Source organism: Equus asinus, chromosome 6 (genome assembly GCF_041296235.1).
Source record: "Equus asinus isolate D_3611 breed Donkey chromosome 6, EquAss-T2T_v2, whole genome shotgun sequence".
NCBI classification, from domain to species: domain Eukaryota; kingdom Metazoa; phylum Chordata; class Mammalia; order Perissodactyla; family Equidae; genus Equus; species Equus asinus.
The window spans coordinates 54,151,589-54,177,412 of record NC_091795.1 but is presented as its reverse complement, the minus strand read 5'-3'; the positions used below and the strand labels follow the sequence as shown (position 1 = coordinate 54,177,412).

General features: G+C 35.6%; 1 long non-coding RNA gene across 2 annotated transcripts in view; it reads right to left on the bottom strand.

Moving 5' to 3' along the window:
• The window catches only part of LOC139045597 (uncharacterized), a 228,164-nt gene that overhangs the window by 85,192 nt on the left and 117,148 nt on the right, over positions 1-25,824 (bottom strand). Inside the window, exon 4 of one of the 2 annotated variants that reach the window (XR_011504289.1) lies at positions 7,863-7,912. The exons of the other annotated variant lie outside the window; for it this stretch is intronic. This is a non-coding gene — a long non-coding RNA (uncharacterized lncRNA). The remainder of the gene's footprint in view (positions 1-7,862; positions 7,913-25,824) is intronic. 2 annotated transcript variants of the gene reach the window in all.

The window sequence follows — 25,824 nt, the reverse complement described above, 5'->3', positions numbered from 1 at the left end:
GTCTAGAGGCACTCTCTATATGTAAAAGTGTGTTAAGGATGGGAGAGTGCTGGCAGGGAAAAATGAGGGAGTGGATGGCAGAAGCAGAAAAGGTGTGGAGGACATTCTATACTCACTTAAGCGAGGTTTGTAAGACAGAACACAAATTCATGGAACCGCATATAATAACATATAGTCTAGTCAAAAGCATGAAACTGAGAGTAAAGAGCCCTTGTCTAAAATGAAATATATTGCTATTGTCCTGGGTGTCTTTGTGTGACTCATTTTACTCTCTGAGTTTCCATTTCCTCATCCGTGCTTCTAGAGGGCTTGGACTACATACCATCTTCTGTCTTCATTATTTTATGGATTCATGATTCCAGGGATTTAAGTAGTGATTTAATAGAATGGATTACAGAAGATTTAATGGGGAGATTCTCACCTGCACATCAGAGTGTGACAAAAGCAAGTGTTTAGGCTTACTGACCTGATTTCTGCTTTATAATGTAGTCTCTTCTTTAACACAGACCTTTGGCTATATAATGACTCTACAATGAACACACGAATGCTCAGACTGGATTTATTGAGAGTTATTCTTCCTATGGCTTCATTCAGTCCAGAGAAGAAACTGTGTCTCCACTTGTCTCATCCCTGATGAAATACTCTAGGTAAAATGTTGTGTCTGCTTTGATTGACTGTTCAGTGGGGGTGGCACACAAAATATACTGGTAGGATATAAAAATCATGAACTTGGAAAAGCAGGCCATGAAAGACATTATATTTTATATTTAGAATTTAAATTTTATATCTTATAGATAATAGATTACCCAGATGTAATACCTCATTATAACAAGGAAGAAAAGAATAGAAAATACAATATTTTGCTATTTATTACATAATCTAAGTATGTGGAAACTGAAATAAAATTGCCATCGAACAACCCTTAACATACTTGGGAAGAGGTTCTCAACTCCAGTTGCATAATAAAATCATGTTTGAATTTTTAAAACCACCAGAGTCCCTCCTCTAACAATTAAATCAGGACTTTTGAGTGTGAGAGTTGTGTCCCAGAGAGTGGCACCTACAAACACCAAAATGCAAATAGTGCACACGGAGTTTTGCTATCCCACCACCCTGATCTTGTCTAAAAACAGATGCAAGAAAAACATCTGCAGACACCTCACTTTTCCTACACAAGCCTTCCTTCCTTCATTAGCATGTATTTCAATGAGAGGATACATTTTCTTTCATTTTGGAAGTTTTCATTGAATTATAAGGAGTATGGGAGGGCAAGGTCACTAGCAACTGCCATTTTTGGAAAGATGATGTTGCCTGAAAAAAGGGCGTCATGGAAGCTGCTCCAGGTGGCCTCTGAGACCTCTCAGTTCTCACTAACTCATGTTTCACCATCTGTAAAAAGGAGGCAGCGTTTGCCTCTGACCACCCCCAGAAGAATGAACTGAGTGAAAATATAATTAAATTTGCGAGTTCCTAGGAGTCCTTTGTGTAAGAAAGGCATGATGTAAAATGAAGATATTATAATAGTTACCGTGGTTGTCACTACTACTGTTACTTCACTGTTGTACTACAATATCCCTGTCACTCTGTTAACGATCTTCTTGGGACCAAAAGTGACAGGTGTAAAATGATTTTTTTAATGTCATGCTTGCTTTATCTTGTAAAGAAAAGTCTATGAGGACCTTAGAGGAGGCCAAAAATACAGTATTCCTATAAGCCATGTCCTTCTAACCCCAGATCTAATGCATACACTCATTATCTCAGTTTCTCCACCCCTCCAATTACCATGCCTTTTCATCCACATATAATGTAAAGCTTTGGCTGATTTGAATAGTGCTATAAAATACTGGAGGGGCTCTCTTTAGAGCATTAAATTCTGTCAGCCTTTCATGATTCCAGCCTTCCTGAATATCAGAACTATTTCTCTCTTGCTTCTAGAGGATAAGCTCAATTTCACATCTGTCTCTTGCAAAATCATGTAATATGTGCCTAGTAGTAAATGTTGCTATATGCCATCTAAGGATCCTATATCTGGAATCTGAAGCCTTTTCTCCTATATGTACAATGAGAGAAAACTGATGGAGACCTACAGTCCTGCCACTTCACACATTGCTGCGATTATATAATTGTTTCCAAAAACCCCGATAGGATGTTTCTTAAAAAGCTGAACTATGTGACTATAAAATTCAGTTTGAAGAACAAACCAAACATCATTGGTTAAAATAGGAAAGAATTCTTTTAATAGTTTAATAGTGTGTATGGGAGCATGGGGGCTTTCCCCTGCCAAATATTAAGACATATATGTGACAAAATTACGATAATCAAGGAAGGCATTGTCACTTTGGCCTAAAATATATAGTCATACAATAGAATAGAACATAAAGTACAAAAGCCAATTTATATTTATAAAAGAATCAGTGGGGAAATGATGATTATAGGAAGTACTACTGTAATTGAAATATTTATCGATTTCTAATTGTTACTGATAGCATATAGAAAATATGTTTGTAATCTTTATACTAAATTGGTGACTGGCCAGGTTACTTAATTCATTATTATTTTCTCATAGTTTCTCAACTGATTAACTTTTGGTTTTCAGGTCAACAAAATTATTGCTTGCACGTGCTATGGTTATCTACTTTTATTTAAATATACCTATTAGTAGTAGTATTAGTATTATTATGTATTGATTAGAGTTTCCAGAATTGTGAAGAATAATGGGAGTGATAGGAAGGATCTTTCTGAATTTTCTACTAAGTGGATATTGGCTGTTAGTTTCAAAAATATATTTTTTTATTGTGTAAAAGAAGACTCTATCTCTAGTTTACTGAAATTATGTTTTAATTCATGAATATATGTTGCATTCATAAATACCTTTTGAGTGTCTATCAGAGGGTTTTCACAGTTTTTTTTTCATATGATCATGTGATGTGGTGAACTATGGTCACAGATCACATCCTTAAATTTCTAAATTAGACTGTACTTTGTATAGTTTTTATTTAAAATAATCAGAATTTGATAATATTCTGTTTAACATTTTTGCATCTATAGTCATAAGTGAAATTGGTTTATGGTTTTCTTTCTGTATCATTCCTGCCAGGTGTCAGTCAAAGTATTAAGTAGTCTATTTTTTAAACTGGTACTATGACTATTATCTAGCAGAACAGGCAATCAAACAGGATGAACTATGTCACCCAAATTCACGGGAGTCAGAAAGTTACAGATCAACAGTTAGACCTGTTGAATGAAATGAACAAGTGCATATTTTAGTTTTCTTTGTAAGGTTAAAACAACTTTGAGAACCATGTGTCAATATAACATCAAACCAATTTGTGTATTTGGAAATTAAAACTTTGAGTCATTCAGACTATCACCTAGATGCATAACATTATACACAAGGAAAATTAGATTGGTTTTCTTCTACATGAATTTAGTAACTGACAGAATGTTTGAACTCCATGAAAAAACTCAAGCCAGGACAAATTTTGGTAAAAATTGGCATTTTACAAGAACAAAATTTCTACGTAGTAGGAATTAATAGTCATTTTTCACAAGTTTACCACTGCAAAATATTAGGAAGTCCATAAGGTCCAAGTTAAAAACTATAAACTAGTTTCAGGATATAAGATCTATATGCATAAATCAGCTGAGTTTCTATACACTAACAATGAACAATCCAAAAAGGAAATTAAGAAAACAAATTCATTTACAATGGCATTTAAGAGAATAAAATACTGACCGATAAACTTAACCAAGGAGACAAAAGACTTGTACACTGAAAACTGCAAAATGTTGCTGAATGAAATTAAAGAAGACACTGATAAATGTAAGTACATCCTGTGTTCATGAATTGGAAGACAGTTTGTTAAGATATCAATACTACTCAAAGAAATCTAAAGATTCAGTGCAATCTCTATCAAAATCCCAATGCCTTTTTTTTTGCAGAAACAGAAAAATCCAACCTAAAACTCATATGGAATCTCAAGGGACCTCAAAAAGCCAAAACAACCTTGCAAAGGAACAAAACTGGAGGTCTCAAACTTCCAGATTTCAAAACTTACTACAAAGCCACATTATCAAAACAATGTGGTACTGGTATAAGACAGACAGATTGACCAATGGAATGGACTAGAGAGCCCAGAAATAAAGCTTCACATATATGGTCAAATGATTTTCAACAAGGGTGCCAAGACCATTCAATAGGGAAAGCACAGTCTTTGCGACAAATAGTGTTAGAAAAACTAGATGTCAACATACAAAAGGATGAAGTTGGATCATTAACTTACACTATATACAAAAATTAAATCAAAATAGATCAAAGACCTAAATGTAAGAAATAAAACTATAAAACTCTTGGAAGAAAACATAGAGGAAAAGCTTCATGACATGGGATTTGGCAATGATTTCTTGGATACGACACCAAAAGAACAGGCAACAAAAGAAAAAGTAGATAAATTACACTTAATCAAAATTAAAAAAAAAAACAACTTTTGTGCATTAGATGACACTACCAACAGAGTAACACAGCAACCCATGGAATGGGAGAAAATATTTGCAGATCATATACCTGATAAGGGATTAATATCCAGAATACATAAGGAACTCATACAACTCAACAACAACGATAGATGACCCAACTAAGAAATAGTTAAAGGACTTGAATAGATATTTCTCCAAAGAAGCTACAGAGATGGTCAATCAGCACTTGAAAAGATAGTGAGCTTCGCTAATCATTAGGGAAATACAAATCAAAACCACAACGAGATGCTACTTCACATGCATTAGGATGGCTGCTATCCAAAACACAGAAAATAATAAATGTTGACAAGGACGTGGAGAAATTAGAGCCCTTCTGCTTTGCTGAAGGGAACGTAAAATTGTGCAGCCAGTATGAAAAACAGTATGGTGGTTCCTCAACGAATTAAACATAGAATTACCATATGATTCAGCAATCCCACTTCTAGGTTATACCCAAAATAATTGAAGGCAAGAACTCAAACAGACATTTGTACACCAATGTTTCTGGAAGCACTATTCACAATAGCCAAAACGTGGAAATATTCCAAATGTCCATCAATGTATGAACAGATGAACAAAATATGGTATATCCATACAACAGACTATTATTCAGCCTTAAAAATGAATGAAATTCTGACACATGCTCCAACATAAATGACCTTTGAAGTCATTATGCTAAGTGAAATAATCCAGACACAAAAAGACAAATATTGTACAATTTCACTTACAGAGGGTACCTAGAATAGTCAAATTTATAGAGACAGAAAATAGAATGGTGGTTGCTAAGGGCTGGAGGGAAGGAGAAATGTATGTTATCACTTAATGGCTACAGAGTTTCAGTCCAGGAAGGTGAAAAAGTTCTGCAGATGGGTGGTAGTGATGGTTGCTCAACAATGTGAAGGTAATTAATGCCACTGAACTTGACACCTAAAAATGGTTAAAATGGTAAATTTCACCACACACACCAAAAACCACTCTAAATTCTCAAAGCTTCTGTTTCCATATCTCTAAAATGACAATTCTAATAGTATCTACCTTGTGAGTTGACGTGAAGAATAAATGAGCAATGCGTAAACCAAAAAAACCACTTATGGTGCTGACAAATAGTAGGGATTAAATCACTATTCATTGTTCTTCTTATCCTAGAGCTCAGCACAATAGCTGACACAGTTCTCACCCCTGCTACCCCTTGTATGCCTGGGTATGACTTTGGCCTTGATTTTCTGTCAATGAAGGGAGAACTATGTAGCCTACATCACACAATGCCATGACTTAATGAGATTATGAGAAAGTGCTTGTAAATTATGACTATATGAAAATACTGTCTTTTCACTGCATTATGATAAAATACATTAGAAAGTAAAAGAAGTAATGGTTTTAAAAAACACTTGCATTTGCCACAAAGAACATTTTCCACCATTGATTTTAAATGTAAAAACACATTTCAAAGAAAAAATACTCAGAAACTTCCAAATCTGGAACTACAGTATTCAGGTTTCCCAGAAATATATGAAAAGCCTGATCACACACACACAAAAATAAACACACACTTTATGGTGGCACTTATATGCAAGTAAAATAAGCCAAATACCTATCGTTCTGAAACAATTGCTTATACCACACCTCATGACCAAGAAAAAGCCACCTTCCACATGGACTCTGGTCTCATCGCATACTCTGCCTCAATGAGATTTCCTTGAAAGAGCCAAAGCCTCCACAGGTGAGTGAAACCAGATGCTCAGTGATCAACTGAGGGCATCTGGTTTTCTAAGGGAGCATTTTGGAGGTTTTCCTGCAGCTGGAGGAAAGCGCCGGCAGGAAGAGCCGTTCTGTACATGCACTTTCTTCTCCAGGGCAGCAGAGGGCACTCCAACTCCACCGGAGACAGACGCTCTCAACCTCTTGGCCAGCTTTGCTTTCTTGGCACGAAAGACATGTGAACCCCAGACCAGGAGAGCCCCTCTGTTCCCACAACCAAATCCACTAAAAATGTATTCCCATTCCCTAAGAATTATCAGCACACTCAAAGGGAGTAAATGGAGCCTTGGTGAAAGGAAATTGTGTGGCCCACCACACAGCAGGCTGCCTAAGGCCTCACCAACTCCTCTCACACCTCTTATATTCCAAGGAGAGTTGGAAATGTCTGTGGCAGAAATTGTGAAGGAGTAACCAATACCTCCCACAGTCCACAACCCCAAAACAAGTTTCACTTAGGAATATTAAGTTACAGCCAAATAGCATCAAACCGGCAGCCTGGCTGCACATTCCCACCTGTTCTCAATAAAAGCCACACAGGTGAAGGGGACAGGAAGGGAGAGCTCATGGCACACTCTCAGGAAAGGGTTAGGCAACACTTACAAAAGCAGTGGCCCTACTAGCCTTGACCAAAATAAACAGTCATCTTCCTGAAAATGTGTATGTGTGTAGAAATTTCTGAGGCTAATTCATGTTGTGCAAAGAAACTTTGTTACTTTCTAATGTGGTGTGCTGAAAGAACTGCAAAATAAAGAAAAATTATGTCTGAAAATATAATAAATTAAAGAGGAAAGTTTCGTAACGTTGCTGCTTTTTTCTCTCTGACTCCATTATTCAGTTAGCTAGCTATTTGAATGGCCTTAATATATTTAAGGGAAAAATTCAGATAGAACATTTTTTTTCAGATTCTCTTCATTCCATTTACATTGCTTAGAAGCCCAGATAATTCTCTACAGGGTCATCCAGTGAGGATTTCCTTTCCCCTCTGTTTTCTATTCTCCTTGGCCTGTTCCCATTTTCCTCATCCTATTTTTGTCATCCAATCTCCTTCAGTCAATATGATATATATATATATATTCTTTCCAGATCAACTAAGCATCACAAAGAAATAAAACAACCACTCAGATTTGAGTCTATATTAACTAATATGCCACTAAAGTCAGCTTGCCTCCATGGCTTTGGCAAAACTGGTGAGATTTACATTGAAGGAAACTCAGCACATTGAGAGAGATTTAACAAGCTTCAGAAAATGGAGTGTATATGGAATATATAATAACTCATTCTAGGCACTGTGCCTTAATGTGTCTCAATAGCATACGGTAGGCTGTCCAGTGGGCCTTACAATGATCAAGAACCAGCTTCAAATCCTGACTCTGGTATTTTTCACCTGTGTTACCTACAATACTTAACTTCTCTGAGCTTCCATATTCTCAGAAATAAAAATAAAAATAGGGACAATCTAGAGGCTTTGAAAGAATTCATGTTTCAACAACTCTGGATGCTCAGTAAACACGACAGTCTCCTTTTGATTAAACAACGAATTAAATGTTATACAAACTTTCTCAAACTCAGATTTGACAAACGTTACTTACATCCGAACCACTTGCATGTTTCTGGCCAGGAGTTCAAATTCTTCGTTTTACTGTCTCCAATTCAAGATACACGTCAGCAAGTCACAGAAAAAAAAAAAAGTGGAGATACATTGAGCTACAAATTATCATCCTTTTTCCTGGAGACTCCAGAAGAGGCTTCTTGTATTTATTCAGAAAACTTTCTGGTGTCTCTGAAAATGAGCAAACAGGTCTGAGGAAGACTGACAAAGAACAACCCGACTTAAGATTTGTGTAGAAGGCTTTGGTGCAATGCTCTCAGCATTTCTAAATCACACTGCACATCTAGGCTTGTTTCCAAATAGTATATTGATTACTTGCCGCCCAATTGTGGTCTTTCAAACAGCGTGTTCCTCTATCATCATGGAACCAGCAGTTTCAGATTCCGTAATTGAGAGCTACATAGTTTAGAGGAATTGATATTCAGAATAAGACTCCTTAGTTTGAAGCTGAATAATGATAGATGTGTGTGGAGCCTGGTTGCTTGCTGGGAAAAAATAGTGCATTTCAAGTTTTCATATTTTTGCCAGGGGAAACCGCACCTTATGCATTCTTTCAGGAGAGAAAAATATTTCCATCCATCACACCAGTTTAGAAGACCTATTCTACAGATGTCTTGGTGATAGTTTCTGCTTTTCTGGCGATGGCTACTCAGGACTAAACAAACGGTTGTAAATTCACCTCCTCGATCCAGCAAAACCATTTGTTCCACATTATATGTAGCACTGTTATTCTATCTTTAATGCTCAATTTTTGAATTAGGAAAAAGGATAATAGAGAGAGCGTATCACCTAGTTTTCTGTGATGGGTCATAATATGCTTTTACCCTCCTAAATAAAAGGAAAGCAAATACAGATTTCTTGGCTATATTTACTATTTTTTTAAAGTAGAGGTCAACTGGTCCTCAGTAATTTTATTTCATCCATATCTTTAGGAAAATATAATTAATGATATATCTGCTTTTTTCCTCCTTAAAATATATATATATATTTCAAGCTTTTATTCAAATATAAATCCTGAAGTTAATCTTTAAATTTTCATAAAATATGTTGGGATATATTAAAAAAATAAACTCTCATTAATTGACAATGGTGCAAACATCTCATATCCTGCCTTCCTTTTTTTGCAGAGATTCTCAAATTCAGTGATTTTTATTGAAAATAAACTTTCTAATTCACATCTCATTAAATATGAGTTTAAAAGAAAAGACAGAAATATTTTATGCAAAGTTCTGGAATGTGTAGAAGCTGAGAGATTGCTCCCATCTCAGCGCCCTGAGCAACATATAACCAGTCAGTTTAGTAAGACACAAATTGCACTCGTACTGTGCCGGAACTCTAAAGGAAATGTCCTGTGCTCCCAGGCAGGAATGTCTGAAGAGAATGTGTACTACTCACGACACAGGAAATAGTTCAATTTACTGGTTCTGTATGCATGTGCGATTCTAAAAAGCACTATTTCCATAATTTATTACAATATCAAGTAATTAAAATTTTGGAAGTGGCTCCTCTGTGATACCTTTTGAGACATCAGTCCACCTTGATCCCTCTCTTCTCTCAACTTCTATAAGAGAGTATCACGCAGTTTGGTATTTCAAATGTCTTTCTAACTATTTCATATATATTGGTTTATCCTTTACAAAGATTACATATTCCTTATGGGCACAAACCCACAAAATGTGCTTGTTAGATATACATAGTTTCTAAACAAGTGACAGGCATAGAATAGGACCTCCAAAAACATTTTTCTCATAATAAATTGTTTTAGGAAATTTTATTGAATACAAATAAGACTTTTTGAAATGACAGTGATTTTGTGATGATATTAATATAAAGAAATGATGAACAGTTATTTGCAATCTACAGTCCTTTAACCACAATTATTTTTTTCACCTTTCAGCCCCCACACACGCACACACATTCCTGAGCACTAAGAGAGAAAGGGAGGTCATCTTGCTTTCCTATAAAATCCTGAAAAAAGTAATTTTTCAAATTCAAAAATCAGAATTTTCTTGAGTGTAATTGTTAATTTTCATTGACGGCTCTGAAGAAGTCTGTAAAACTACTATCCAGGTAATAATCTTGAAACAAAGTTAACTGAAACATATACATTAAGAAGCCAAGAGAATGAAGTTTTGAAATTAATAAATTTCCTTGGTGAAGTTTGCAAGCTCTACTATGTGATTTCAAGTGATAATTATCTCCATGACAGTTTCATTAAATTTGTGGGAGTACATAAAATATATTTAAAGTTTTATTTTGTTAACCTTGACATATTTGTTTTATTATTTCAGAGTAGAAGAATATGGCATTAAGAAAGTGGAAAGCTTTTCTGTTTTGAAATTTAAGAATTGTATAAAGTGTCTCAAAGAATTATAAGATCCTAAAGACATATGAAAATATATATATTTTTACCTAAACTAAGCAGCCAGTTAGCTAACAGTTCATCTTTACTTTTCAAATTCAGTAAATAAAGTATTTGTGCATTTTGCTTCACGTAGAAGAGACGGCCACTTAAATGCAGTGATTACACAATACTTTTTTTACATTTGAACTTGAAATTACAACTGTATTTGAAGGACATTGTGTAAGGATTAGAGAATCCTATTTTAGGAACATAGTGGCAAGTATTGTGCATTGAGGCAAAAGAAAATCAACCTGTATGAAGTTCATTTGGCTAAAACAAAAAGGCAAAACTGAAATATGGCAAGTAAACAGTTTTCAGCTCCAACATAGGCTTTATTTGCCCCCAACACACACATAATCGCTGTTGCTTGCTTTTTTCTTTTTTCCTACTACCTGAATTCATGTTAAAATTCTCTTTTAAAACAAGGACCATTTTGCAGTAGGTTGGATGTTTCCAGAAATAGCACATGAGTAGTGGCTATTTTACCCAGCAGTCCCCTTTATCACTCTAGAGAAGGAAAGTTGAGACTCTGTATCTGCAGTGCAATTAGCTTGTGGAGGTGGGATCGGAGTGAAAGCGAAATTTACATTATTACAGGTATGTGATTGTTTGCTCACTCTAACTGGAATAAAAAGTGAATTCCACTATGTACATTCAAAGATTTATTCAATCCATTGTCTAATATTTCCCTCCAGAAAAGCAAGAGTGCAATTAGCAAGCTGGAACACTGAAAACTGTTCCTGAATGGAGTGTCCCCATCTTGTCTCCATGGGATCAAAGAAAGGAGAAAGGCTCCAAAATTCACACAGTGAATGTTGTTCGGCTGCTATAAACTGTACCACTAGCTTCCACTGCCATGTTGCAACTAAATTGTATTCAGAAGAAGTTATACATTCTTCTCAGAAATAATACTAATAATAATCCTGTCAATCAAAGTCCTGAAATTGAATTGTAAGCTCTTTGTTGAGTCCCACCATCAAGGATGAGTTGCAGGTGAAGAATTATTGATAGCCAGATGTAGAGACTACATCTTCAGATCCTACGGCCTAGGGTCATGAAGGGAGGGAAGCAAAATAAATGCCGTTCTCATCTAGCAATAATGGATTTGCAAGAATCTGAAACAAACCTTTCTTTCTAGCTACTACTTTTATGTTAGAGAAATAAAATACATGTACAAAATTTAAAGCTTTGTGTGTCTAACCTTTTCTGATCCCTTTTACATTCAGTTATTAATAATAATAACCATGATAATAATGCTTATGCCCAGGACTGAAATGAAGGTTAATTAGTTAATATTTATAAAGCTTTCTGAAAATGAAAAGTACTATTTAAACACTAAGTATATTCTTTTCTTTTCTCCTTTCACCCTTTACTTTCACTTCCCTCTTTTATCATAGATTAATTTAGTTTTCCTCCTGTCTGGCTAACTTTTTTCACTGGTTATATTTTCTACTCTTTTTTCTGTTCCTGCCCTTGACTCCACATTGATCCCTATCACTCACACTTCAACCTTGTCTTTGCTCTTCTCCCCTCCAGTGCCTTAGGCACCTCTTTCTCATTTCATTTCTTCTCTCTAGTCTTCCTTTATCCATTCCTCACTCTCTTTCATCTTTTGCTGTGTATTTATCTTTTTTCATTTCCCTCATTTTTTAAATGTAAATAAAATATTAGAACTGATATATCTTTTAATTAAATTTCTTCGTGTTATGGGCTATTGAGAGCAAGAATCTGAGAAATCCAACTGGTTGTCCCCAATCCTTTCCTATTACATATTTCATACTAAATAGTAAGCTCCGTGAAATCATAGACTGTGACCATCTGGAATAGTTTCTCCTATATATCCTGCACAATCTCAATAAAATATTGTTTTTAATGAATCCCTCCACTCTATAACATCCTGAAAACCTATGAGCTTCCAAAGTCTTAATGATACTATGAGTTTTCAAAGGCTTGTCATAGGGCACAAGTATCGTGTCAGGTTTTAGCTGGTCTCACATACATACTTTCCATTGAATGCGCAACTTCTAAAGGCTTATTGGCCAACAATAAAAAAGACTGGAATTGATCAATTTATCATTCCCGTTGTAAAACTGTAGAAATAATACAGCCATCCCCTTAGGCCTACACAAAGAATTTAGTTGTACTTATAAAGATCAAGCAATTTTAAATTCTGTATTTTAGTGATATATTTCAAGAGATTCTATTGTTTAAGAGATTTACTCAGATCTTAGAAATAGGATGACAAATAGGAAGACACATTCCATTTATAAACTCAGGACTAAACTAATTGAATCAGAGTCCCTATATCTGGTTATATACATTCCCATCTGAATAACCTAACTAAATCACTTAAACACTTGAAGTGAAGAATGCACTTAAAGGCATTCTTGTTTGAATGCCTTTAGGGATTTCCAATTTCTTATGAAGTTCAAGGCTTATCAGTTAAGACCCACAGCATCACTCCTCAGCTTATATTTTCAAGTTGAATCAAACACTTAGTAAATATGTACTAGGTGCTGTGTTAGGTACAGTTGGGCTACAATTTCCCACATGTATTTGCCTCATGGAGATCAGAGGAAGTCTAAGCCGTTGTATCTAAAATTCAAACACCTAGCAGAACTTGGCATGGGCCCTCATTCTGTTATACATTTATCCAAACTCTTGTTGCCTACCAACAAGTTGTTAACTGGTCTCACAACATTCTCTGTGGTTTCCAGTATCTGTGCAATTTCCTTCATCCAGAATGACCCTGCCATTCCTCTCTGCCTATCAATTTTTTTAAAAACATTTACCAGAAATTTTGAAGTAATTATCCCTCATCTTAGGATAATTATTGCCCATTACAATTATTTTGATGATTAATCAAGCACAGTCTTCTTATATTCACTCCACAGACATGCATTAAATTCCTACCATGTTTAGAAAATTGTGCTAAGTTTTGTAGGCACTATAGAAATGTGTGAAACAGTTGCTACTGTTAAAGATATTTATCTTCTCAGGGACATAAATAAGGAAGAAGATGATAAGTGACAATGAATGCCATCAACTAAATATTACAGAAGTAAAGATGAAGGAAATACTTTCAGCAGGTAATGAGTAGGTAGTGTTAGAACTGAGTGTGTTGCTGATGGATAAAGAAGAGTAGAAGGCTGTTTCAAGCAGATGTAATAGTTATCTACTGCTGTGTAACAAAATATCCCAGAATTTAATGGTTAAAGCAACAATGATGTCATTTATTATCTCACAGTTTCTGTGGATTAAGAATCTGGGTGCAGTTTAGTTCAGTTTCTCTGACTCAAGGTATCTCCTGAGATTGCAGTCAAGCTGTTGGCTGCAGTATCATCCGAAGGCTTTCATTTCCAAGCTCACTCACATAGTTGTTGGCTAGCCTCAGTCCTTTGCTATGAGGGCCTTTCCATAGTGATGCCTTATGACAAGGCATCTGACTTTCTCAGAGTGAGAGATCCAAGAGAAACAGAGCAACAAAGACAGAGAGCAAGTATATCCAAGGCAGAAAGTCAGTCTTTATAACCTTATCTCAGAATTGACATCACAGCAGTTCTGCCATATTCTATTCATCATAATCAAGTCACTTAATCCAGCCTGCTCTCAAGTGAGGGGATTATAAGGGTGTGAATAGCAGGAGGTGGGTATCATTGGGGCTATGTTAGAGACCGCCTTCCACAGCAATGTGGAAGTAAAGTACAGTAAAGGAAGTGGAAGGAAGTACAGTAAAAAGGTATGGGCCAAAATGCTTCATGGGCAGTTAGGGAATGGTAAGCAGTCCAAGGTGGCTAGACATGTCACAAGAATATGGAGAGCTCTGATATTGCTGAAGAGTCTGATTTTATGGAGCTACTGGAAAACTGTAGAAAATATTTACAAGAACACTATGATCAGGGTGAGTTTTTAGAAAAATTCAACTCATTGTATTAAGAAGAATGAATTTGAGGTAGCAACCTCTGGATAAAGGAATACCTATTAAGATTTACATAATAGCCCAAACATTAGATCCATTTGAATCAAGAACTATTTTGAACTGTAAAATTTTATTATATAACTTTTTGTGCAAAATGTACAACTTGCCTATCCATTGAGATTAAATTTTAAGAGAACGATAGGCTATGCCTCATTGTGTCTAACACGATGCATCTAGTTAGTGCTGCATATATATTAGTTGAAAAAAAAAACAAAGAGCAGGAAAAGGATCACGGGAAAGTAGTAATCGAGAAGGGAGAAGAGTTTCAAGAAAGATGTGGTTGATTTTCTCAAAGTATTTGCATTTGAACTAAAAAGAGATGACTAGATATAAAAAGTACGAGATGTCTCTAAAAGCACTGTCAGTGGAGAGATAACGTAGAACTCAACTAACGTGAGCAAATGCAGAGCAGAGAAATGGAGGAACCCAGCATAGCCTTTATTTTCAGGAAATTCGGTGGTGCTGGAAAAAAGAAAGTATGATAGTAGCTGGGGGAAACTGTGCTTGAAGTAAGTGAAGACTTGAGCACATTTTTTGGCTGAAAGGAAGCAGTTAGTGGAAAGGGGAAGAATTTAAAGACTTGTGAGAGAAGAAAGACTTTATGGTGCTAAGTCTCAGAACAGACAGAAAGGAATGAGGTTTTAAAAAAATGCACAGATGGTGGCATTAATCATGGAAAGACATAGGAAAAACTCTTCCTCCAAAAGACAGGAGGAAAATGTGTGTGACATGTAAGAAAACGTTTTTAATTTACACAGTCCCATAACAAAGTCTCTGCTATCAAAATGATTATAAGGACTGTGATTCTGGTTTGTGGGTCACAAATAGAGATAATCCAAGGGTACAGTTAGGTATATGCAAGGTAAAGTAAACTGAATCCACAATAGTCTCTTTTGTCTAATATTTTTGTTTCACTTCCTATACTTTTGTCTGATGGGCCTCATGGAAAATCTATTCTCATAAAATAAACAAAGTAGTCATAGAGTTTTATGTTAATATTAGGTCAAGTGACTTAAAAAGGGGTCAAGTGACAAAAAGAATGTTCCTTTTTCCCCTAGATCATCAAGAATTCTATTTAATGAATATCTGAGCTCCTACAATATGAAATGCATCAAGTTAGAAAATGTAGGAGAGACAAATACAGGAACAAAGAGTTCTTGCCTTTGAAGAACTTGTAACAAATAAAGGAGGGTGACAGGTACACAACTTCCTCTGAGCCAGAGTAGATGGCATAGGATTGTTATTAATAAATCTATGTGGACTCAAAGGAGGTAAAGGTGGCCTCCAGGTATCGTCATCCGGAAGTCCTCATGAAAGAGGTTATTATTTACATAGGATTGGCAGCCAGATAGGACTTTTAAGAGGAACAACGAAGAGAAAGAACTCTAGTGTGAAGCAACAACATGGATAAAGGCATGGAAGTGGGAGGTTATAGAAAATGTTCAGAGAAAAATCAAGTATCCCAATTAGGCTCAAAGGTAGGGGCAGGAGGGGAAGAGTTGGAGATAAGCAGGGAACATCTGGGGCCGCAATAAACGGTGTTTTAATCAATGTCAATAAATGCAGATCTATATTTTAAGAAATAAATCTAGTGGTAATATGCTTTGGAGTCAGCAGAAAAAGATATGGAGAATTCAGTTAGGAGCCTGTTGTAGTACTCTAGACAAGTAATGGGAGCATAAATGGAAACAATGTCTGAATGGAAAGCATTCCTGGGATGTGTGAGGCACTGGAAGGTAAAATCAAAAGGGTAAAGCAAATGACTGGATGTGAGGGTGATGAATGCGAGCCAGGAATGACTCCAAAGGTTTTTAACTTTGTTGCCTCTGCTGCCAAGAATTCTTAAAGTTTGGAAAATGGACAGTCTCCAAGAATAGCAATTTAAGGGCGGTGCAGAGCAGTTTGGATGTCAATGCATATTTCAGAAAATTCTCTCTTTGAACCCAAGAGCTAAATAATGGCTTCAGTGAAGGGACAAGCTATAGGGTTTTAAAAATCTACAAAGGATAAAATCAACAGAATTATTTGGAATGTGAGCTCTATCAAAAGATCACAAGAAGCAGTAGGGGGAAAAAGTACAGACCCCATAACTAGCAGATGCTAGGGTTAGGAAATAAAATTACTACATAGTAGGTACTGGTAGCAAAGTGTAAAGAAAAAAAGGACATTTTGCAGCATTTGTTCCCCAACAAAATGTTCCCCTATCTATCAGCTATTAGCTCTTCAGGATCAATCACTTTTCTGAGAAATACTAAAATATCTTTAGCTTGTTCCCAATCAGAGAGAACTGAGAACAGCATAAAGCCGTAAAGAAACTTGAAATTATAACAAGCACAAGTCAGCCAATCAGTGTAAGAGATGTATATATTATTTATCTCCCTGGTAAAGGATGTAGCAAATAGATCCTCTGTCCTATCATTCTGTACTTTGAAGTACGAAGGCTCATCTCAAATGAGACTCAAAGTTCTTTCTTTTTTACTCTGTTTTGTTCTTTTCCTTAAACCAGCAAATCCACTACATAGGCTCTTACTGATATTAGAGACATGATTCTTAATCCAATAGTATATGAATTATAGCAGAAATGGCTTTGAAAGTGCCTTGAAAACAAAATATGGAAATTCCCATCCCCTCTCCCAAGAGAATAGGATGAGCAGCCATTATGTTTGTGAATTCAGAGAACACTGTCTCAGTGTTCAGAGACAGCATGTATATAATTGTTTGTCTCTTTCTCTCTTTGAACTATTTTTTTTTAATGTGAAACCTCAGACACACTCAAGGACAGCTTGCCAGGTTGGTCAAGAACACTACTATATCTACGTATTCACTAAGTCATAAATCTTCTATACTTTGGCTATGCATATATGACACATGACCCTTATTTCTCCCCTATGGTTGCTTACTCAGAGACAATAGAGGTCTATGAAAATGCAGCACTTCCCTCACTGGTAATATTTCACACATACCTCTTTGCATCTACCAACACATCAAGGTAACCAAGTATAGTCTGGAAGAGAGTTTAACACTAATTGTCTTAAATAGACTAATTTGAATCAAATAAGCAAGAAAACTCTGTTACATATTTATTAGTATAATAAAACTATTTACATGTTTCTAGACTTTGGTTATGTTTTCTAGGAGTGAACAAATAGTTCTCTAAATTCTTTGGCTATTTGATTCAATCTGTCTGTCAGACATTAATTAGTTCTATAGCAGTCTCTCCCAGCTGTCCTGTGGAAAGCCAGCAAAAGAGAAAAATCAGCCAGGATGACAAAGGAAACACTTGCCTCCGTTCTGACCAGAAAAATCTGTCATTAAAAGAGGTTCAACATTTGGATCCAAAGCTCATTTCTCTTTCTCATAGGAAAACAGACAACTGTATTATGAACATTAGCCACATTATCAGTAGAATTGAGAGGAAATGTTTATTTGGCATTCACTAATACTTATAAAACAAGTAGGTATAGATCCTTCGGCTTTGCTTGAATACACCAGAGAAAACGATAGTTTTCATATGCCAGGCAATTCAGTGAAAAGGGATTTCCAAACTATGGGTGCCATTCACATTTTCTAAAAACGTAATGAGGAAAAGTATTGCAGTGTTATTACTTCTAATATTTCCCCATTTCACTGAATTATAATGTCCACTCAAAAAGTAGCTCTCATTTCTCATATTTCATATAATTTTAGTATTTCTTTTTCTCAGTTGTTTTTTGCACTCAATGTTTCTTTTTCTCAATTGTTTGGTGCGCTTTTTTCATTGTTTTTGCTAATCAAGTTTCTCTGTGTTGCAAGTAACAGAAGTCACCTTTGGTAATGTAAACAGAAAATAAATTTATTGGAAGGGTATGTCAGGGGCTCACAGAATTGCTGGGCCAACTGGAGAACCAGCTGGGAAAGTATATAATGACCATAGGAGGTGGGTAAGAGGTAGCAGAGAACACTACCACATCACACCACAGGCGTATTCTGGACTTGTCTTCACTTCGCTCCAGCACCATGATCAATAGGCCTGGCATCTTTATATCATCACCCAGACTCAAAATCCAAGGCTGGAGCATCTGATCAATGGCACCTCAGATGTGTCCTCACCTTCACTCACTGAGAGTGGGGAGATACTGGACTCTTTGTGGGAAGTGTGACTTTGCCCACCAAGACTCACACAAAGGAGCAATTCACCTCATATAGGTTGGAGCTTCACATGTCGGTCAGACAAAAAACATGGCAAATATCCGTCATGCATGCTACCATGAGAGATACACTCTACATGTCACATGATTATATCTCTATCTAGCACGTATACCAAATTCTTAAAATTGGGAGAATGGGATAGAGGGAAATGGATGGAATGTCATCCTTTTAGAAACTTCGTTATCAAATAAGGTATAGATTGGTTAATATTTTTCTAACCTATAAGGCCTGGAAGGAGAAAATATTTCCCTTCATGTTTTGTTTTATCCCTCTCTCTTTAAAAAGCATCACTATATTTATTAGTGAAGGCCATTTTTACACTAAAACTAGTGCAACACAAAGTTACTGCTGTGGAGAAGTTAATTTTATGCTAAGCACTGTTCTAAGTGTTTTACATGCATTAACTCATTTACCTATATTTACTCATTTTATCTAATGGAGTTTCTAAAGATTTTGGAAATCACTGTTGATAAAATAAGTACAGATAAAGTTACCAGCAATCATAAGCCTCCTCAAATGCTGAAATAATCTAGAACTACCCAAATATCCCGCTCTAAATTGGTTCTTAAAAATCTCTCATTTTCTGAAAAACTTAAGAATGGTTGACATTTCATAATGCATGTTTGTCACCCTTATTCAAACCTGACTGTAATGTAACCAAGATAACATAATAAAAACAGGCATGCAATTTTTCTAGACAAAGCATCCTTAGTAAAATTACAAATGGTAATTGAAAAAAAAATTCGAGGTATGAAATGTTTAGGGTAAGATGATTCAATAGGCTAAAATTGTAGACAAATTTTTAAAAATCACCACCCTATGTCAAATAACTATAGACTTTGAACTGTAGTCCACATAGTCTGCCACGGAGATCATCCATATCATGTATACTCCCACAGTACAGGAAACTGGTTAACTATACAATATCCATGATCTCCTTCTCATTCACCAAGAGAACTCCAAGCATCATTTCCCAGCCTCACAATGAATTACAGGTAGCAATCATGAGGTAATGCTTTAGGAAAGCTCTTTACAAAGGGCTAACTCTCTTTGACTTTCCCCTAGTGCTCCTTTTTGGCCCTTTTGGCCCTTTCCCCTTCCTCCTACATCCTGCCTAGAATGCAGATGTAATGACTCTAAAAGTCAGTTTTAAGCTATAAGGTTACACTAAGGATTGAAGCTATGAGCTAAAGATGGCAGAACAGAAAGACAGGAGACTGGACCCCTGAAGACAAGATAGAGACTATAACTACCCTAGACTGCAACCTCTGCTCTTTTTTAATATAAATTCTCTCTTGCTTGAGTCAATGTAATTTGAATTTTCTGTTATGACACTAAACACAGTCTTAACTGGCACACCCTCCTCCTTCTTTGAGTTTGATATTATAGATGGATATATCATGCACCACATATATGAAGAATTCTAGAATGGTGCCTTGATATTTGTCTAGCAATTTATCATTGAAAACGTTTTTCACATACATTATCTCTTTTTGAAACTCAAATAACCCGAGAACTGGTAATGTCAGGTGAAATTATCCCCATTTTACAGACGATGAAACAATTTCAGATGTTAACTGACTTGCTCAGAATTATAAAGTAAGTAGAACATCTTTGATGTAGACTCAGATCTTTAAACTCAGATTCTATCTCTTCCCACCATATCATACGGCTTTATCTAAGAGGGTTTTGTTTTTCCAAGTAATATTACATGTCTTAAAATATACAGCCAGATTTTAAGCCTGTAACAAGTAAATGCATTTACTTATTCTTCATATTAACAACTTCAATCCGATGAGAAAACATTCCATTCACACTCAATGGCCATAGGCCAATGAGAAACACCACAGTTTGAAGATGAGTTACTGAGCGTCCCAAAGTCTTTGCCAAATCCATTTTAAGACCTCAGGAGCATCATTTTGGTAAACCTCTACTCAGGGACCCAGCATAAGTGAGCTGAAGAGATTCAACGTGGGTAGGAGGAATTATTACGTGAGAAGGAAAAACAAAATTCTTACAAGTCTTACCTGACTTATTGGGGATGTAGAGTAAAAGGAAAAGAGTTTTATTTAATTAGTTGAATGTTAAATAATGGTAGGATTTTAGTGTAAATTATTGCTATAACCAGTCACATAAACCAAGCTTACTACTTTTTGCTTTTATTTTTCTCTCTATAAAAAAACTCTAACAAACACTTTGAAGCGTGAACTGTGCAGCTTTACAAGTGTCAATTGATCACGTTTTCCTCCATCCATTCATAGTAGACAAATGGTCATTACTGTATGTATTATATAAGAGAAAGACACAGAATGGGCCCCAGATTCAAACTAAAAAGATAAAAATAGAACTAGTGATTGAACTAGCTTAACCAATTTTTTTCTGCATAAGTAAAAGTCAATAATTTTAGAAATTAAGAATCATGTAAACCAAAGAGTAAAGTATACCCACCAAAGAATCTAATATGGTAAACCAATTAGAGGTTGGGCTTTGATGTCAGGAAGGCTAGGATAGAGTCATGACTTTTCTACCAACTGGCTCTGTGGCCTCGAACAGATCATGCAACCTCTCTAAGCCTTGCTTTCTTCACCTATCGAATCAGAAAGATGAGACTGCCTCAAAAATGAGTCAAGGAGATAATGTCATTGCATGCTGCCTAGTAAGTGGAGTAAGTGCTCAAAAAGAAATGCATCATCATTATTATTTTTTAGACAGATAATAATTAAAATTTTCTTTTCCAATGCTTCAAAGTCTTCTCATATAACTCTTAGGTCAGAAAGGGTATGATTTACTCAAAAATATCCCCAAATAGCATTGCCATTATCAACTTATTTGTGTATGTATGTGTATGAGTACACGCACAAGTGTTCCCAAAACATCTTGATCAAAAGCAATGTGGGGTTTCTTTGTTTGTGTTTTTTTGAAATGTATCACTTTGGACCAAATGATGGGCCACAAAGGGCTATATTCTTCTTTGTCTGAAATGTACATATTTGAGGCAAGAGCAGGTAAAACTAAGATGGGGTTTCTTTCCTGAAATCTATCTTGCTGACCATCATCTCTTGGAGTACAGAAAGGGTGATTTAGTACCATAAATAACCTTAAAGATAAAGAAGAATGAGATCAAATTCTGAAATCTAAGGAGAGCTACTTCATCTTCTATTTATCTTGATTTCAACAGGGCTGGAAAACATCAGATTTCACTTAGGCAAATATGGTGAGTATCCTCCCATCCTCTGTCTCACCTCACTAGGCAAATGTTGGAAGCCTGCATGTACAGAGGACAGGGGGCACATGAGGGTGAATAATGGCATCTAAAATGCTTTTTGACCCGCAGTTGGATTTTCATTAAGGTTGTGGTGTTGCTTCTTGGAGTCATCCAGACTCCTCAATTATCTGACTGATACATTATATATCCTGTCAAACTACTATCTCCTAGCACACGAGTTATTTCCTGGATTCTATCTGAAGTTTACCACTGGAAATGGTACTCACTGCTTAATGCTTACCTAAATGGTGCCTTTGCAATAAAGACTGATGCAGCTGCTTCCCAGAAGCACCTCAGCATGGAATAACTGTACTTTGCCTATTACGTGTTAACCACTGGCTCTGAAGAACTAGTATTTAAATGAGAATGAAATCGAAAATTAAAAACTCTTCAATTCACAATACACTCTTCTGAATATGAGGCAGTTTGGACAAAACAGAAATCTACCTATGAGGAAAAAGTTGACTACAGAAATTAATATTGTAAACAGGAAGCCAGGGGAAATAATTATTGAAGTGAATAGTTTATATTTAAGCCTCCAGAGGAATAGATAGGCTAATTACAAGTATTTTTTAATGTATTCATTAAAATTCTTTTAAGAATCTTTAAATTGACATGAATAGCCTACGTTGAAATTATCCCATTCTCAAAAATACTAAAGTGTTTTTGATATTACTAAATATTACTAAAGTATTCTCAAAAATACTAAAAATTCATGTCTTTTAAAATAGTACATTATGAAGACTGTTTTTACCCATTAATCTGAATTGTTTTTATAATTTTTAAAAAGATATAGATAAAAAATAGTTTTATAATAATTGAGCAGATATTAAAGTTCACATCCTTGAAAATATTTATTTATCCTTTGAAAAATATTTGTATAAGTATATATACACCCAAAAAACACATACACATATGCATATACATACTCAGTACACATATACATATGCAGAGACACACAAATACGCATACATATGCTGCGTTTTTCATTCATTGGATGAATTGAAAAATATATCAGGGTCACAGAATCACTTGAGGAACTGAATGCAAATATCGAGGAATATTTTACTGGCAAAAACAAGCAGACAAAAGCTTCATTTAGAATAAACTTATATTGTAGCCAACAAAATTTTCCAAATATTTTGGCAGGCATCTGTAAAATATGTGCCGGGAAGGTAAGTCCACCCATCTTTTCAGAAAAAGTCCAAATGCACAATATGGAAACAAAAGTCCTGGACTCCAGAACTCGATTTGAAGAAGAAAGGATCACAAAGCCCAGAAACCCTTTTACATATATTTTGATGTTTTCCTTTTGTGTACAGTATTGATGAGTTTGTCGTGCGCTCATTGAGAAACCAGCCCTCAGTAATTGTCAGGGATCTTCATTCTGAGTGCAGACTCCACTGGAAATTAATTGCTTCGGTGCAATCTGAACCACATCATAAATGTCATGTAGAAGTTGCAGGGAGTGAGGAGGCAGTGACAGCTCAATCCTCACTGTTTCATTTAAAGGTGGGTAAAACACACTGCGACAGAAGTGCTCTTCATCAATAATTTAGTCCGCAGTGTAAAGCCAAGCCGTGCCAAAGATGCCAGGGGAGCCGCTGCCTCCCTGGTTTTAATGACACCAGCAGGGAGGGGTTGAGGGGCCAGCTCAAATCAACATTCACTGCACATCTGGGCATGTCGGCAGATGAAGATATCAAGGACTGAGCTGACAGGACAAAGGGTTGAAAAAAGAAGTGTAACCTAGAAAACCTTTACTTTGAATTCTTTGTATAAATTCAAGGGAGATGACAGTTCCTAAGGTCATCTTATATAATAAAACTTCAGTGATCTACATAGAGAATTTTAACCCTTTCCATCATGTAATCAGAGAAGATGAAAGTTTAGTTTCTAATGTTCACTTTATGACTCTAAAATATTCCTATTTATTTCCCCAGAAGACTTCTGCAATGAAACAAATGTTAACAGGAATTGCCTGATTTCATCTTATGAGCCCTAATTATAGCTTCTCAGAAGCCCCACAACAATTGGGGGTCAGTCCGAGTTCCCCCTAACCTAGGGGAGTTTAATATCTTGGCTCTTTCACAATGTTTACCAGAAACTCGAAACTTGGTTTGGGAGCTCCCATTGTAATATAAAACAAATAATGTAAAATGGCACAATCATCCCTTCCTTATTGTACCTACTTTACAAAAAATAAAGGAAGGAGGGTATGTGTGTTTTCATTACCTGAAGAGTGCTGTTTTTGGGATTCTAATGCAAAAGTTTGGATAGGCCTTGAAAAAGGAGGATCATATGAATCATATGAGTGGCAATTTTGTCCTGATCCTCTGTGGACACCATGCATTCCCAGATTATGGTATTCTTGGAACCCCAGGGGCCAAATTCAATTATCTCATCCTATGTTTTGTCTATTTAGAGGACACCTCAGCCTCAATAGGGGCTGACTGAATTCTCACACTAAGGAGATTCAGTCCTCATTGAAGGAAATTTACTGAGTTTCCATTTTCCCCCTAATGGTTTTCACTCCAAAAACTGAAGTTAGTAACATTATTAACGCTAATCAGTGTTGAGTTTAAATTCTCTCACGACAGAAATAAAGAATAAAAGACAATTACTATATATAACTTTATAAAGAAAAATATGAGTTGAGCATGAAATCTATTTCAAATTTAATATTCTGATAATATTTAACCCATTTTAGGTGACGAGTATTTCTATGATTATTATCCAAAATCTGGAATGTGTGAGAAAGCAGTAGCCACACTAGTTTCAAGTGTGAGTTCATGGTGAAGTATATGATAAGAACCTAATAAGTCCAAATCTCCAAGAATTCCTAGGCATGACCAATCCATCTTGAAGCCAGGGTAGGATAGAAAATATGTAATGCAATTTAAAACACATTTTAAAAACGCTTTTTATGAGTCATCACATCCATTGATAGCTATAAAATCTGAGGAACATAACACATGAAATTTAAACCATTACTGCAGATCACTTTGCTGTATATCCCTCTCTTCTGAATGTCTGTTATCTAGGAAAGGTTATAGATATCACCATTAATTTGCCGAGTTCTTCTATAAACTCAAAAAGAAGACTGCTGACAATCCAAAAGATGTAGGTAATCCTATAGGATTTAGATTTGACAAACTGATACAACCCGACCCAACTCAACCCAACCCCCAAGATTGGTTTTCCTTATGGAGGGGAATCCCACGTGGCCTGTGAAAGGTCTTACCAAAAAGAAAAGTGACTCGATATCAAATCTACACGTAAAGTATGTAATAAAGAGTCTATAAAGTAATTAGGTCAATAATTGTCAGAGTAGGAACTGTGTGAGCACATGTCAAATTTTCCATTTATGGCTGATAACATAGACACAATTAATCGATAAAAGTCAGATTTTTCAGCCAAAAATTTTATCCTGCTACTTTTGGCCTTCTTTACTGCATTACTTTGGTTAAGGTAGAAAGAATTACGTAATCCTATTTTTAAAAAACAAAAACATCCTAATTTACAAAGAAAATATATGAAGGAGAAAGGTACTGTATTAGAAAGCATTAAGTTGAATCATACGAAAAGGGCTGATACTGGACTGTTTTTTATTTACAAAAATGAAGTTTCATTTGACTCAGCCTAACAGTTCTTCACTTTTTAATTGTTGATTTAGATAAGAACTTCAATGGACATTTAAATAGTTGTTAAAATCATCTATTCAACAATACTTTAACAAATTTTGAAGCCCTACTATGTATTAAGCACTGTCTTTGGTCCTAGATTTAAAAAAAAAAAAACAATTTAAATCAGAATGCTTGCTTCCTTGGGACAATTTGAGAAAAATTATGAAACATGTAAGTTTAATGCTAAGATATTTAGAGTTCTGTTAAGTGACAATAAGAAATAGGCAAGCTGCACCTTTGAAATTATCCGAGTTTACAGAAAACAAAATTTGGATCACAATAATTTTTCTACTTGTATATTTTTAATGCCCATAAAAGCAACCTCATGAAGCCAACTCGTAGAAAACTGCCCCAACTTGCTAGTGGCAAGAGAGACCTGGGGAGAAGATATTTCATGTAGGTCATATGAACCAAAAATGG